Here is a 14,516-nt window from a genome sequence, read left to right on the forward strand (position 1 = left end):
ATGTTGATTTAGTGAAGTCAGCTTCAATTCTTTGATGTTAGGTTTTGGTTCTGACTGAGAAACTCTGTGCACTCATGGTGTTGACTTTTGAATCATGAGACAACCACGATTTATCCTTAATTTTATATAAATATGGATATAATTTAGAAAATCATTAGTTACTGGTTCAGAGCAACTTCATTCAATTCAATTTTACTAAAATAGTGCCAAATCACAACCACTGTTGTCTCAAGGCTGTTTCAGGTAATAGTGGAAAATTTTCTAGTACTCTGCAATTTAGGAAAAACATTTACAACCTGCAAATGGGAACTCTTAAATATTTTTGATGATTTTTGTGATTCTGGCTTCAAGGCTCTTGAGCAGCTACTTTGCGTATGATAAGATGCTGCAAGATAAAAAGATAATATTAGCCCCAAATTTAACTGATCACTATCTGAGCCCATGTATTTGTGTAATTATTGTAAACAGTGCTACCAGTGCTGATTTCAGTCAACTGTTTGTTCTCTCCATGTTGTTCAGGCAAAGCTTCTCCACGAGTTTGAGCATAATTTAAAGATTCACAAAGAAATCAAGACTGAGATTAAAGTAGGGAAGCTGATTGGGGGTTTTAGGTCATTTTTAATGTAATGTAATAATAAAGTATTTGTGGGTGCTGTTGGTGATAGTTTTCATTAAAGGCTATAATATACAAAAATTGTTACATGGCTCATTTGCCTTTTGGGAAGCATGGGAACCCTGCTGACACCTCAGAGCTAAGTGTAGCTCATCAGTAGCTGCCCACGCAATCAGGGGTTGCTGCTTGTAGAGGCCACAAGTGCTCACCAGAGGTGCAGTTTTAAATAAATGGTTGATAAATAAAAAATAACAAAAGTAGGTTTGCACCATATCTTACATCTGCCTGCAGTCATTGTAGCCTAACTGCTCAATGGTCATTCGTCAGAGGTGGGCATTTCCAGAAACTTCACTGTAGGAGTTGCCCTTGCTGGCAGTTGTCAAATTGAAAGAATCCACATTTATGGCACTTTTCAGAGTCATGTCAGTCTGTAATATACAGTGGATTATACAGGATGTAGCAATTCATGTGAACAATCAGGAAACTAACTTCTAGATGTTTAGGTTGCAGCTGTTGTGGCTTTATATCAAAAAGCTATACATTTTTCCTCTGACAGTTTTTAGCAGGATTTATTAATCATCATTTATTAATCATCCGGTTCTTTATTTAGATGCTACACTAAACACCAAGACACATTAATGATATTTGGCTTTAACAGCTAAGAAAAGGAAAACAGATGCATGACAGGACAGAAAGATAATTAGTGAGTGGCTGTCACAACAGGATACAGCTGAATGACAACATTATTTGTTTCCTCTCGTCAGTAACTCATCTTCTAATTAAAAGTGGCACCCTATCTTTCACATTGCATCCAGTGTCTGACCATCAAGCTTCAGTGTCACCATTTCTCTCATCCGCTGCTCTCCCCACCATAGTTTTCATCACCATCATTTCCTGAAACGCTTCAGGGTGTACGCTCATGCATTATGGAAGCTTTAAATAGAAAATTCTTGGAAAAACATCTGTGTCTCCCTGTGGCTTTTGGCTAATCACAACAGCAAGGTGTACAGTACTGACAGTAGTATATTTGCTGCTAAATACTCCAGGGGCAGTATGTTAAAATGATACTATTACGGTCATATTGTCTTTTTAACCTTGAAGAAGTAATCACAAATATTTTAAAAATGAATACTAGTAAAGTTACTTTTGGAGTTGCAGCTGCTTCTCTGTTATGTTTTCTACACATTGCTGTAATGGATGCACTTAAGAAAATTAAGGTTCTGTTACAAATTTTGCTTTTTAAATTTTTTATTTCAGTGTAGATGTCCATATGCTGCTATATGGTGCATGAACTTCTGTCATTGCCGGAAGACTAAATATCGAGCCACAGATCTGGTAAAAGGTTCAGAAAAACATCTGCAGCATTGGGGGTCCCAATGAGCACCTCCATCATCTCTAAATGGATGGTTTGTTACCACCAGAACTCTTTCTGGAGCTGGTCGACTGGGAAATTCTATGTGATTGAGGAAGAAGGGCCTTAGTCAAAGAGGTGACCAAGGACCTGATGGTCACTCTGAGAGCAGAGAACCGTCCAGAAGGATCTCTGCAGCAGTCAACCATTCAGGCCTTTATAGTAGAGTGGCTAGACAGACGTCACTCCTCAATAAAAGGCACATGACACCCCTGCTGTAGTTTTTCAAAAGATGAAACTGCAGATCATGAGAAACAAAATTCTCTAGTCTGATGAAACTTGATGGAAGATTGAACTCTTTGGCCTGAAGTCAAGCATCATGTCTGCAAGAAACCAGGGACCACACATCACCTGGCCCATACCATGCCTTTGCCAACAGTGAAGCACGGTGGTGGAAACATCATGCTATGGGGATTTTTTTCTGCAGCAAGAACTGGAAGGCTATCCAGGGTTAAGGGAAACTGCTGAATGCAGCAATGAGATATGCTTGGAGACAAGAGGCAAAGGTTCATCTTTTAACAGCACAATAACCCTAAGCACACAGCCAGGATAAGAAAGAAGTGGCTTTGCGCCCACTCTGTGAATATACTTGAGTGGGCCAGCCAGAGCCCAGACTTGAACCTGATTGAACAACTCTGGAGAGATCTTAAAATACCCGTGCATCAATGCTTCCCATCCAACCCGATGGAGCTCGAGAGGTTCCGCAAAGAAAAATAGGTGTTTCTAGCTTGTAACTTAATACTTAAAAAGACTTGAGGCTGTAATTGCTGCCAAAGATTTTTCAACAAAGTATTGAGCAAAGGCTGTGAACAAACTTTGTCATTTTGGGGTATTGTGTGTAGAATTTACAGGTGAAAATGTATTTTGCTAACAAGCTGTAACATGACATAATCTGAAACAAGTGAAGTGCTGTGAATACTTTCCAGATGCACTGTAGAGGGCAAAAAGAGGTGAGTGAAGAAGAAATGCTCAGTGCATTGTGGGAAAATAAATAGGCAGAGGCCTCAAATTCTATATTTTATTTAAATGCACTGTGCATTTTTTTTCTATCACATTTGTCACAAGGACAAAAATCAGTGCAGGCAGTGGATTTTATTCATGGGTTTCAAATCACTTCTTCGTAATAGTTAATTCAATTCACTCCTTCCGTGACCCATGCTGTGATAGAGCAGAAGGCCAATTCGACTGGCCCGCCTACTCCTGCACGAAGGACTGAAGATCATTCTTTCACATTTGTGTTATGAGATCCCGACACCAACAGCGCAGCCTTGAAACTGCAGAGATGCTACATGAAAGCATATTTGGCAACTGTCTCTCAAGAGTTCATAATGACCAGCATAGTAGACTCAAGGTCTGCTGCAATGCACTTACATTATTGTTATATTACATGGGCTCTTTGTATCCACACATTTCCTCTGGGACCGTTTTCTTGTGAGTGACCCCGAGCTGCAGTTTGGCTATTGTTGAGGACTGACTTAATTTCCCAAAGGAGAACAACATATTAGTCAGAGGATTGATCGCTTAATTTCACGTTTTCCTCGGATGCCTGTTGGGTGTCTAAAGGTTTCTTAATTTTTATTAAGATTGTTCTTTGTAGTTAAGAAAAATAGAAAGAACATGAATGAAACAAATGAGAGACATGTTTCAAATGAAGGAAGGAAGTCGTTTTATCTGAAATGAGGAGCCTATGCTATACTGTAATTCTGGTAAACGAAGTTGCACAAACACTGCACAGAACAGAAAGACATTCAACATTTGAAAAAAGAAGATGACAAGTTGAACTGAAAAAAGAAAGAGCTACATTTGGCATCAACACAATATTGCAACTAGTTAAAGAAATTGCATTATGGAATCATTTGCTCCATTGCGTCTTCTCTGTCTCCTTCCAGGCTATCTGCAGAGTCTGCTCTAATTATCTGTTCTGATGTACCTGACCCTGCCATGTCATGTTGGTGGAGGCAGCATGCAGTTAAATTAACCTTAGCCGTAAGAGTGAGAGAGGGATGTCTTTTCATGCTGGTGATCCATTAGCTCTGTGTCTGATATGATATTAATTATCCGTGGGGTTTGAATTGTAATTACGATTTGATTTGCGACTCAGCTTGGTCATTCTCTAGTTGAAATGCAACAACGGGCTTTGTAACACACCGAGTCGCTGCACTGGCAACTATTTGCTCAAAAAATATCTCAGTGGGCTCCCATGACTTTCAATAATTCAGAAACCTTTACAGTTTATACTAATATCTGCTTTCATTTCTTGCATACAGAAAGTGGATTAATACTCAGAATATGTCAAATTGATGACTTTTTTTGTGCATGTTACAATTTGTTTTTCCTCCAAGAATTTTCCATTGGTGATATATTTAGACTTCATATTTTCTCTACTGTATAACACTTTTAGAGTCACTGTGTAAAAATTTCTTTGTATTTCTACAGATTTCGAAAAGGTTCTTCCACAAAATGCCTTTCTTCTATTTTTTCTTTTTTAAATTCCAACTTAAAAAGATGTTTAAGTTGGAAGAAGATCGCACGGCATGCAACGATTATTTATTTGTCATGCACTAAACTGGCCCAGATGACTTTATAGAGTTTAAACCTGCTGAAGTGCTGAAGTAGACACCTGTTGTCATGGTCTACGGTGGGTGGCTGGAGTTTCCATTAGGCTCCTGAACTGACCTGGGATCCGCCCCTGGGCAGGGCCAACTCCAGCTCCTGCACACCTGGAGCCTATTGCAGGCTATCAAGCCAGAGGGATTTAAACCACACATCGATGTTCACTCACTGCCAGTTCGTCATCAACCCATGTTGGTAACAGGTCTTGTGTTTCAAATTCTCGCTGTGATTTATCTTACTAACAAAGACTCTTTTGTACTACAGTTGCTGTACCCACCCTGGCTCACTCCACCTCCGGACTCGGGATACCTAGTGATCATTTTGGAAATCCCTCTGTGCCTCACCTGCCTGCCCTCCTGCCATCACACTCCATCTGGAGCCCCGGATCTCAGGTCAGCCTTTCCACGCCACTCAGCCTCCCCTGGATCTTCATCATCCCCCTCTCAAACACTCCAGGTCCCTAACTGCAAGTAAGAATTGCTGCTCTTATACTGGCCACTTCTGAGCTGCCTTCACTACCTGCCTAACTCCTATATCCTCTCCCCTCAGTGTGACTGTTCCCCACTCAGCTCCGTTCCACTTCTCAGGCCTCGTTCCCTCGCCCTAGCCACGTTCCCCTGGGCACGCCACACCAAGGCTCCACGTCTCGTCATTTTCTGTCTTTGCCACGTTTCCCTTTTTTTTGTTCCCCTTGCACTTAACCGTAATAAACTGTTAAATCATCTACTGTCTCCGCTCTGGGTTTCTGCACCTGAGTCCTATTCAGTACCGGCCATCCGTCGCCGTGACAGTACGAACTGGCCAACAAATGGACTCAGCAGACCCAGTACGTGCAGCAGTCTCCAAGCAGGGAGCCATTTTAGGGGCTCATGAGCAAGCGTTGCAGGTTCTCGACACCCGGTGTCAAGCCATAGGCGAGACCCAGGCTAGGATCTTAGCTTCCCTGCAGGAGATTCAGTCGGCTCTTTCCCCTCCTCCAGGCCCATCCTCCGCGTCCCCTGCGCCCGTGGCAGAACCTCCCCAGTCTTCCCCAGCTCCGACCCCTTCGGGCTCCGTGTTTCGCGATGCTGCATTCCCAGAACCCGAGCCGTACTCTGGGGAGCGGGGCCGCTGTACGGCCTTTCTACTGAAATGTTCTCTCGCGTTCACGCATTCACCCCGTTCATTTACTAGCGAATCAGCTCGGGTAGCATATCTGGCGCCTAAGCTACAGGGCAAGGCGCTGTTATGGGCCGAGGTGTACCTGTCGGCTCACCCGCTCCCAACCTGCTCGTTTGATGATTTTCTGTGCGAGTTTAAAAAGACCTTTACTCACCCAGTATCGGAGGGTAGTTCTGATGAAAGGTTGCTCGGGTTGCAACAGGGGAGCCGGAGTGTCGCTGAGTTCATTATCGACTTCCGTACCGCAGCCGCCGAGGCCAATTGGCCCGATCATGCCCTTCGGGGAGTGTTCCGTCGCGCCTTAAACGACGAGCTCAAAGACCAGCTCGCTTCCCGCGATGAGCCCGAATCCTTTGAAGACTTGGTCTCCCTTTCCCTTCGGATAGATATTCACCTGAGGGAAAGGGAGGCAGAAAAGAACCAGAAACATCGTAAACCTGCGCCTCGTACGTTTTCACTTCCTCCACCGTCACGTCCGGTGTCAACATCTGCTCCCGTTTCCGTGGAAACGGACGCCGCTCTGGAGCCTATGCTAATCGGCCGCTCTCGTCTCACACCAGAGGAGCGAGAACGACGGCTTCGGTCGGGCGCGTGTTTTTACTGTGGCTCAGTGGAGCATAGGTTAGCGCAGTGTTCGGTTCGGCCAAAAGGCTCCGCCCGCCGGTAATTTCGGGGATACAGGTGGGCGGATCCTCTTTCAGTTCCAAACCCCGGTTAATTCTACCAGTCACCCTGTGTCTAAATAAGGTTTCTCACCCCCTCCATGCTCTCGTTGATTCCGGAGCAGAGCAAAATTTAATAGATTTAGCTCTCGCTAGACGCCTTCATTTGCCACTCAAGACTCTCGATCCTCCCATCCCTGTTACCGCATTAAACGATCAAATATTCTCTCAGATAACCCATCAGGCTGGCCCCGTAACCCTCGTCACCTCTGGAAACCACCATGAAGCCATTACCTTATTCACCTTCTCTTCTCCTGATTCACCACTCATCCTAGGCTACCCCTGGCTACAGAAACACAACCCTCATATAGACTGGTCTGGAAGTAAAATCGCTAGTTGGAGCCCTTTTTGTCTAGCCCACTGCCTCAAGTCTGCCCTATCGCCGGGTGCCCCTGACACTAACACCTCGGGCGTTGATCCGGTTGACCTCACACTCGTCCCACCTGAGTACCATGACCTCCAGGAAGTTTTCAGTAAAGACAAAGCGTCGTCCTTACCACCCCACAGGCCTTATGACTGCGCTATCGACCTTCTACCTGGTGCTCTCTTCCCTCTAGCCGGCTATTCAACATCTCCAGACCAGAAAGAGAGTCCATGGAAAAGTACATCCACGAGTCATTAGCTGCAGGTATCATCCGCCCATCCTCCTCTCCAGTGGCCGCCGGCTTCTTTTTTGTGGAAAAGAAGGATAAATCACTCCGTCCATGCATAGACTACAGAGGGTTAAACGACATCACCATTAAAAACAAATATCCTTTACCCCTTATCAGCTCAGCCTTCGAACCCCTCCATGAAGTCACCGTATTCACCAAACTGGATCTCCGCAATGCCTACCACCTTGTCCGCATCAGGGAGGGGGACGAATGGAAAACGGCTTTTAATACGCCCCTAGGTCATTTTGAGTATTTGGTCATGCCGTTTGGGTTAACCAATGCCCCCCGCTGTCTTTCAGAACCTGGTCAACGACGTGCTCCGTGATTTCCTGAACCAGTTTGTCTTTGTTTATCTTGATGACATACTCATTTTCTCCAAGACCCCCCAGGAACACCATGTCCACGTCCGAGCAGTCCTCCAACGCCTCCTGGAAAACCGACTTTACGTCAAAGCCGAGAAATGTGAGTTTCATGCACAATCTGTCACTTTTCTTGGCTATATACTCGCAGGAGGGCAGGTGAAGACTGATCCAGCCAAGATCCGCACGATCCTGGAGTGGCCCACGCCCACGTCACGCAAGCACCTACAACGTTTCCTCGGCTTTGCCAATTTCTACCGGAGGTTTATTCGCAACTACAGCCAGGTAGCCACTCCTCTCACTACACTCACATCCACCAAAAGACAGTTCATCTGGACACCTGAAGCTGAGGTAGCATTCAGTAGGCTCAAGCGCCTATTTACTTCAGCTCCAGTATTGTGTCACCCAGATCACTCCAAGCCATTTGTTCTAGAGGTAGACGCGTCCGACGTCGGCGTCGGAGCGGTCCTTTCACAGCATTCAGGTTCCAAGGCCAAGTTACACCCATGTGCCTTTTTTTCACGTCGACTCTCGTCAGCTGAACGCAACTATGATGTAGGAGACAGAGAGTTGCTGGCTATTAAGTTAGCCCTGGAAGAGTGGCGTCACCTATTGGAAGGAGCTGAACACCCATTCACCATCTTCACAGATCATAAAAACCTTACTTACCTCAAAACAGCTAAGCGTCTAAACGCCCGCCAGGCCCGTTGGTCTCTGTTCTTTGATCGCTTCAAGTTTGCCATCTCTTTCCGTCCAGGTTCCAAGAACGCCAAGGCTGATGCCCTGTCTCGTCTTTACGACCCAGACGCTGAACCCACCGAACCAGCTCCTGTGCTTCCTGCCTCCTGCCGCGTAGCGTTTTTATCCTGGGACATAGAGGAATCCATCCAGCGTGCTTTACTGGATGAACCAGACCCTGGCACAGGTCCTCCGGGCCGCCGCTTCATTCCCACAGCAACCCGTTCGGCTGTAATTAAGTGGGCTCATACCTCCCGGTTTTCCTGCCATCCTGGAATCGGCCGCACCATCGCACTACTACGTCGTCACTTCTGGTGGGCAACTCTGGAACATGATGTGCGGGACTACGTCTCTGCCTGTGACGTGTGCGCCAGGAACAAGACCCGAAATCAGCGACCATCCGGTCTTCTACAACCTCTAGCCGTACCTTCTCGTCCTTGGTCCCACATTTCCCTGGACTTTGTCACTGGACTGCCTAGGTCAGCAGGTAAAACAGTGATACTCTCTGTGATCGACAGGTTTTCAAAAGCAGCTCACTTCGTTGCCCTGGAGAAACTACCCACTGCCACGGAAACTGCAAGACTGATGGTTGACCACGTCTTCAAACTCCACGGGATTCCTGCCGAGGTCACTTCTGACAGGGGACCTCAGTTTACATCCCAGGTTTGGAAATCTTTCTGCTCTTCCCTGGGTGCTCGAGCCAACCTCAGTTCTGGTTACCACCCTCAAACCAACGGGCAGACTGAGAGGCTCAACCAAGAGCTGGAGTCCATGCTCCGCTGCATGGTTTCCCATAACCCGGCTACCTGGTCAGCACATCTCCCATGGGTGGAGTATGCGCACAATTCTCATGTTTCCGCATCCACTGGTCTCTCTCCATTTGAAGCGTCCCTGGGCTATCAGCCTCCCCTCTTCCCTGAGGAAGAGGCTGATTTGGCTGTGCCTTCCGTCCAGCACCATCTCCAGCGCTGCCGCCGCGTCTGGACTCGGACCCAGGAGGCACTGAAGAAAGCTGCTGCCTGCCACTGCCGCTATGCAGATCGTCTACGGTCGCCAGCTCCTCGGTACGCTCCAGGGCAGAAGGTGTGGCTGTCGGCTAAGGATGTTCCCCTTAAAGTTTCCTCCCGCAAGCTGGCTCCTCGGTTTATTGGGCCGTATGTCATCCACTCGGTCATCTCGCCCTCTGCTGTGAAGCTCGAGCTTCCTCCCAGTCTGCGGATTCACCCGGTTTTTCATGTTTCCCAAGTCAGGCCTGTGCTGTCCAGTGTGCTGTGCCCGCCTTCCGACCCCCCTCCGCCCGCCCGGCTCATCGATGGTCATCCGGCCTATACGGTTCAGCGGATCGTTGACGTCCGTCGCCGTGGTCGGGGTCGCCAGTTTTTGGTGGACTGGGAGGGGTATGGGCCTGAGGAACATGCCTGGGTTCCTCGCTCGTTTATCCTTGATCCTGCTCTTGTCTCTGATTTTTTTCAGGTCACGTTGCGGGCTGGGGACCGGTCGGCCGCCGGGTGGCGTCCCTTGAGGGGGGGGTACTGTCATGGTCTACGGTGGGTGGCTGGAGTTTCCATTAGGCTCCTGAACTGACCTGGGATCCGCCCCTGGGCAGGGCCAACTCCAGCTCCTGCACACCTGGAGCCTATTGCAGGCTAACCACACATCGATGTTCACTCACTGCCAGTTCGTCATCAACCCATGTTGGTAACAGGTCTTGTGTTTCAAATTCTCGCTGTGATTTATCTTACTAACAAAGACTCTTTTGTACTACAGTTGCTGTACCCACCCTGGCTCACTCCACCTCCGGACTCGGGATACCTAGTGATCATTTTGGAAATCCCTCTGTGCCTCACCTGCCTGCCCTCCTGCCATCACACTCCATCTGGAGCCCCGGATCTCAGGTCAGCCTTTCCACGCCACTCAGCCTCCCCTGGATCTTCATCATCCCCCTCTCAAACACTCCAGGTCCCTAACTGCAAGTAAGAATTGCTGCTCTTATACTGGCCACTTCTGAGCTGCCTTCACTACCTGCCTAACTCCTATATCCTCTCCCCTCAGTGTGACTGTTCCCCACTCAGCTCCGTTCCACTTCTCAGGCCTCGTTCCCTCGCCCTAGCCACGTTCCCCTGGGCACGCCACACCAAGGCTCCACGTCTCGTCATTTTCTGTCTTTGCCACGTTTCCCTTTTTTTTCCCCCTTGCACTTAACCGTAATAAACTGTTAAATCATCTACTGTCTCCGCTCTGGGTTTCTGCACCTGAGTCCTATTCAGTACCGGCCATCCGTCGCCGTGACACCTGTATGGCAAATTATGCAGCGAAACCTGCTAAAGAGAAGATGTGTGTCTCATGCGTGTATGTTTAGGACTAAAAACAGGTGTAGAAATCACCTTTCTCTGATTTTTTTTTCCCCCCATTAGCACAAATGTAAAACGGCTCCATCTACAATTACATAGAAGGAGCTCTTTATATGCAATATTTTTGTTGAGTGACTTTTGTGAATATTTATTTGAACGCTTTTGTTTTTGATGGTAGATTTTGGTTGTTGCTGCTTGAACAGCTGCACCCATTGCCCAAAGTGCTCCAGGTACTCTGCACTTTATTGCATTGCGTGACTTCATGAACACATAAACTGAAACAGCAAACTCTGTATGTTGTATGCCTCCTTATTTACACAGACAGGATGTGAGTTATATCAACATATCTTATTTGGGATGGTATGATAAGGTGAAATGTTAGAATCAATATAAACCAGCTTTATAAGTGATAATACCCCCACTTAGTGTGCCAATATGACTGTAATGCATTTATCACATTGTCACAGTCTGTATTTTTAACTAATAGCATATTGATAACTTGAAACTATGAGTTACTGATGGGTATACATCGTCCCATCATCCCGTCTCATGGGATGCAACAATATCTTATACTTTTTCCAACTATGCCACCAGGAGGGCTCCCTACATATCTTTCTTTTTCCTGCAACATGTATGATACAAAACTATTAAAAGAAAAAACCCTCTTAGAAATAAGAAGAGTGTCAGGAAGAAAGAAAAGTAGACCTGAAACACACCCTCTCCACTCAAAAGCAGACTTCCATTAAGAGAAAAGTGCATCTCTGCCTCTTCAGATTCCATTTGAAAACCTCTTTCTGACCACCTCACTGTTTTATTTCCACGTCTCAATGCATGGACCTCTCGAGAAAGAACTTGTCATGTCTGCCTCTTATAGGCAAAAAACAAACAAAAAGAAGAAGTCGTGGCACTCTAATTTTAAACCAATATATTTTCCTTAAAATGCAATAATCAAATAAATATCTTAAACTTTTATTTTTATTAGTGTTTTTTATTCCCACACTGGTACTTCTTACGAGGCTTCAGCACATAAAATAACAACATGGAAGGACCCAAACTTGTAAAATTCTCCTTTGAAACTAAAGACAGTAGCATAGGAGCCATCTGTACAATTTCCCTATCCTGTCTCTGCCATATGGCAATGCATTGCATCTGTACGTTGCCGACAGGCAGTCAAACAATAGATATTTATACGTGGTGTACATTCAATACTGAATGTACGTGATTATCAGTCTTCATAATTTTAACTGAAGAACTGCAGTGTTACACAAGTCTGACGTGCTTGCATTGTGAGACTTGCTTCTCGGTAATCACAGCAGGACCATCTAGTGGCCAAATTGTGTATTGATATAAGAATCACACAGCTACTGCCAAGCAGTCGATCTGTTTGGTAATGCTCAAAAGAAGTCTCGTGGGAACAGCTTGAGGGCTGTGTATCACAAGAAATCAGCAATAGTCTCCAGGCAGTACAATGCTGCTTTTCATTTGAAGATGCAATGCAGGACCAGTCAGCTACTCCTTCTCATAGTTGCATCTGCTGTCACAAAAGATATTGTTCTTCTATATGCTCTTGTGGAACACATCTTCAACCCTTAGATTTTTTTTATTAAGGTCCCAAAGCTTTAACAAACACCAGTGCCACCAACTTTCCTATGACTAAAATGTTCATTTCATGACCTCAGCTATCTTTTAATATATATTTGACCACTGAGCTCATAGAGTTGGTGGGCTATTTTTTAAAAACTGTTTTATTTGTCTAGCTAAATTACACCTTCATGCAGGGATTTGCAGCCATTTTTACTTGTGACCTATTTAAAATAAGTCACTTTGTGATTTTTCTGACAGGTTCGACATAACAGTGAGACATGAGCTCTTTTTTAATAGATTCATATGTTTCATAATAATCACCTTTCCTAATAGAAAAGAAAGACAAACAGAATTTGTGTCACAGAGCCATTTATTGTCTTTACTGTTCTCTTTGTGTTCTTGTGACTGTTGGAACAGTTATTTTCTATGTTGCTATGTTATTTTCTGTCGTCCAGTTTAGGTGAGTGGGTACAAATTGTAGCCTCAGTTTTCCTCATAGCTTACTGGAGTGGTACCTCGTGTGGTCTTCTGCTGCTACGGCCCCTCTGCTGTTGTACCTGCAGAAGTACTCTTCTGCATACTTTGGTTGTATCAAGTGGCTGTTCAGTTTACTGATGCTTTCCTTTCAGCCTGAAGCAATTGGGTATTTTCCTTTGACCTCTGAAAACAGCACATTTTCACCCAGAGAACTGCTGCAAACAGGATGTAATCTTTAATTTGGATAGTTATATTCAACCCTAGACGTGGTTGTGTGGAAAAATCCCAGTAGTTCAGCAGCTTCTTAGAGCAGCCCAGCTGGCACCAACAACCATGCCACGTTTCAAGTCTGTTAAATTGCTTTTCTTCGACATTCTGATGCCTGGTTTGAACTTCAGAAGGTTGGCTTGACCATGTGTACATGCCTAAATATATTAAGTGTGATTGACTGATTAGAGGACGGGGAACTCCAGGCCTCAAGGGCTGGTGTCCTGCAAGTTTTAGATGTCCTTGATCCAACAATGGCTAAATTACCTCCTCGACTTGTCTTAAAGTTCTCCAGAGTAAGAGTCCTGGTAATGAGCTAATCATTTGATTCAGGTTTGTTGATAGGGTGATATCTGAAACCTGCAGGACACTGGCCGTTAAGGCCTGGAGTCTCCACCCATGATTTAAAGCAGTTCACTCATTTTAATTCCAGCTCTGTGACTGGACACTCCCAGCTAGGGTCATGCAGTTGGATGGCTGGCATTAGAAAGCACCACACTGTTTGATTCATAAAAACTCCACAGACAGTATCATTTAATGATTTATTGACATTTACTTTTTTCCACCATGGTTTCTCTTGATACCAGTAGTACTTACCATAAAGTTTCTTTTTCATTTAAATTACATTTATAATGTTTTACTCACATACACATTTATTGTTTAATTTTCTTATTGCAATAAACAAGAGTAGCCAGAATGAGTCAGGTATTGCTACAATTCGCCATACAAAGTCTTTGTCCCTCTAATAATGAAATTCAAAAATAAATTTATTGGCAAGACAAAATTACACCATAGCCTCTCCATCTCTCTCTCTCTGCTCTGAGAAAGACCGAGGGCAGAATAAGGCTAAGGCTAGTAGCCTAAACACAGCTAACATGAAATACCTGCCCAGAAAATAGGAATACCATTTATTTCCCACATGTGAATGATGAAAATGACTCTCTGGTGTTTACCACTTTATGAACATATCAAGGACAAGTGGTGCTACTTGACTGACCTACCAGGGACATCTTTGCAGTACTTTGATAAGGCTCGGTTATTGGTCAACTCTGTGACTTGAATCCAGAACGACTGATGAATCTCACTGTACCAAACACACGCAGGTTTTTGTCCCCATAGTTGTGTTAGGCCACTCTATAGATCCAGGCTGCCTCTGTCTCTGATTGGTGGGGAGTGGGGACAGAGCAGGTCCCAACACACACTAGAATACTTATAGTACACACACCAACAGGAAGAAAAGCAAGGATGCTGGAATAGCATTTCACTCACAAAATGAACTTGAAGATTACGTTCAGCAACAAAAAGAGCACAATGGTGGAAGCTGACACAGAGCCAGCTTCTCTTTTTAAGTAATGGCATTGATAATGTTCCTCTAGGTTTTCACTTAGACATATTTCTCACACACAGAAAACAAAAAACAAAAACAACAACAAAATGCAATTCGTTAAGTCCAAATAAAACAAAAAACCCGTTGAACAGATCTAGCTTTAATCCCTTGATACCTGGTGTTGTACCCTGTTCCCCAAGCAGAGATTACCATAGTAAAAAGGCCCTTTAATATGAAGGG

General features: G+C 45.0%; 2 long non-coding RNA genes across 3 annotated transcripts; both read left to right on the forward strand.

Annotated features, from left to right (window-relative positions):
- Positions 1-4,668: 4,668 nt before the first annotated feature.
- On the forward strand, positions 4,669-5,364 carry LOC143414323 (uncharacterized). The gene is made up of 3 exons (XR_013094853.1): positions 4,669-4,828; positions 4,902-5,107; positions 5,187-5,364. It is a non-coding gene; the product is annotated as an uncharacterized LOC143414323 (long non-coding RNA).
- Positions 5,365-9,805: 4,441 nt separating this feature from the next.
- Positions 9,806-10,494, forward strand: LOC143414334 (uncharacterized). 2 transcript variants are annotated; one of them, XR_013094869.1, is made up of 3 exons: positions 9,910-9,964; positions 10,038-10,243; positions 10,323-10,494. It is a non-coding gene; the product is annotated as an uncharacterized LOC143414334 (long non-coding RNA). The 2 variants fall into 2 exon arrangements; XR_013094868.1 differs by having other exon boundaries at positions 9,806-10,243.
- The last annotated feature ends 4,022 nt before the right edge of the window (positions 10,495-14,516 follow it).

Source organism: Maylandia zebra, linkage group LG20 (genome assembly GCF_041146795.1).
Source record: "Maylandia zebra isolate NMK-2024a linkage group LG20, Mzebra_GT3a, whole genome shotgun sequence".
Classification (NCBI taxonomy): domain Eukaryota; kingdom Metazoa; phylum Chordata; class Actinopteri; order Cichliformes; family Cichlidae; genus Maylandia; species Maylandia zebra.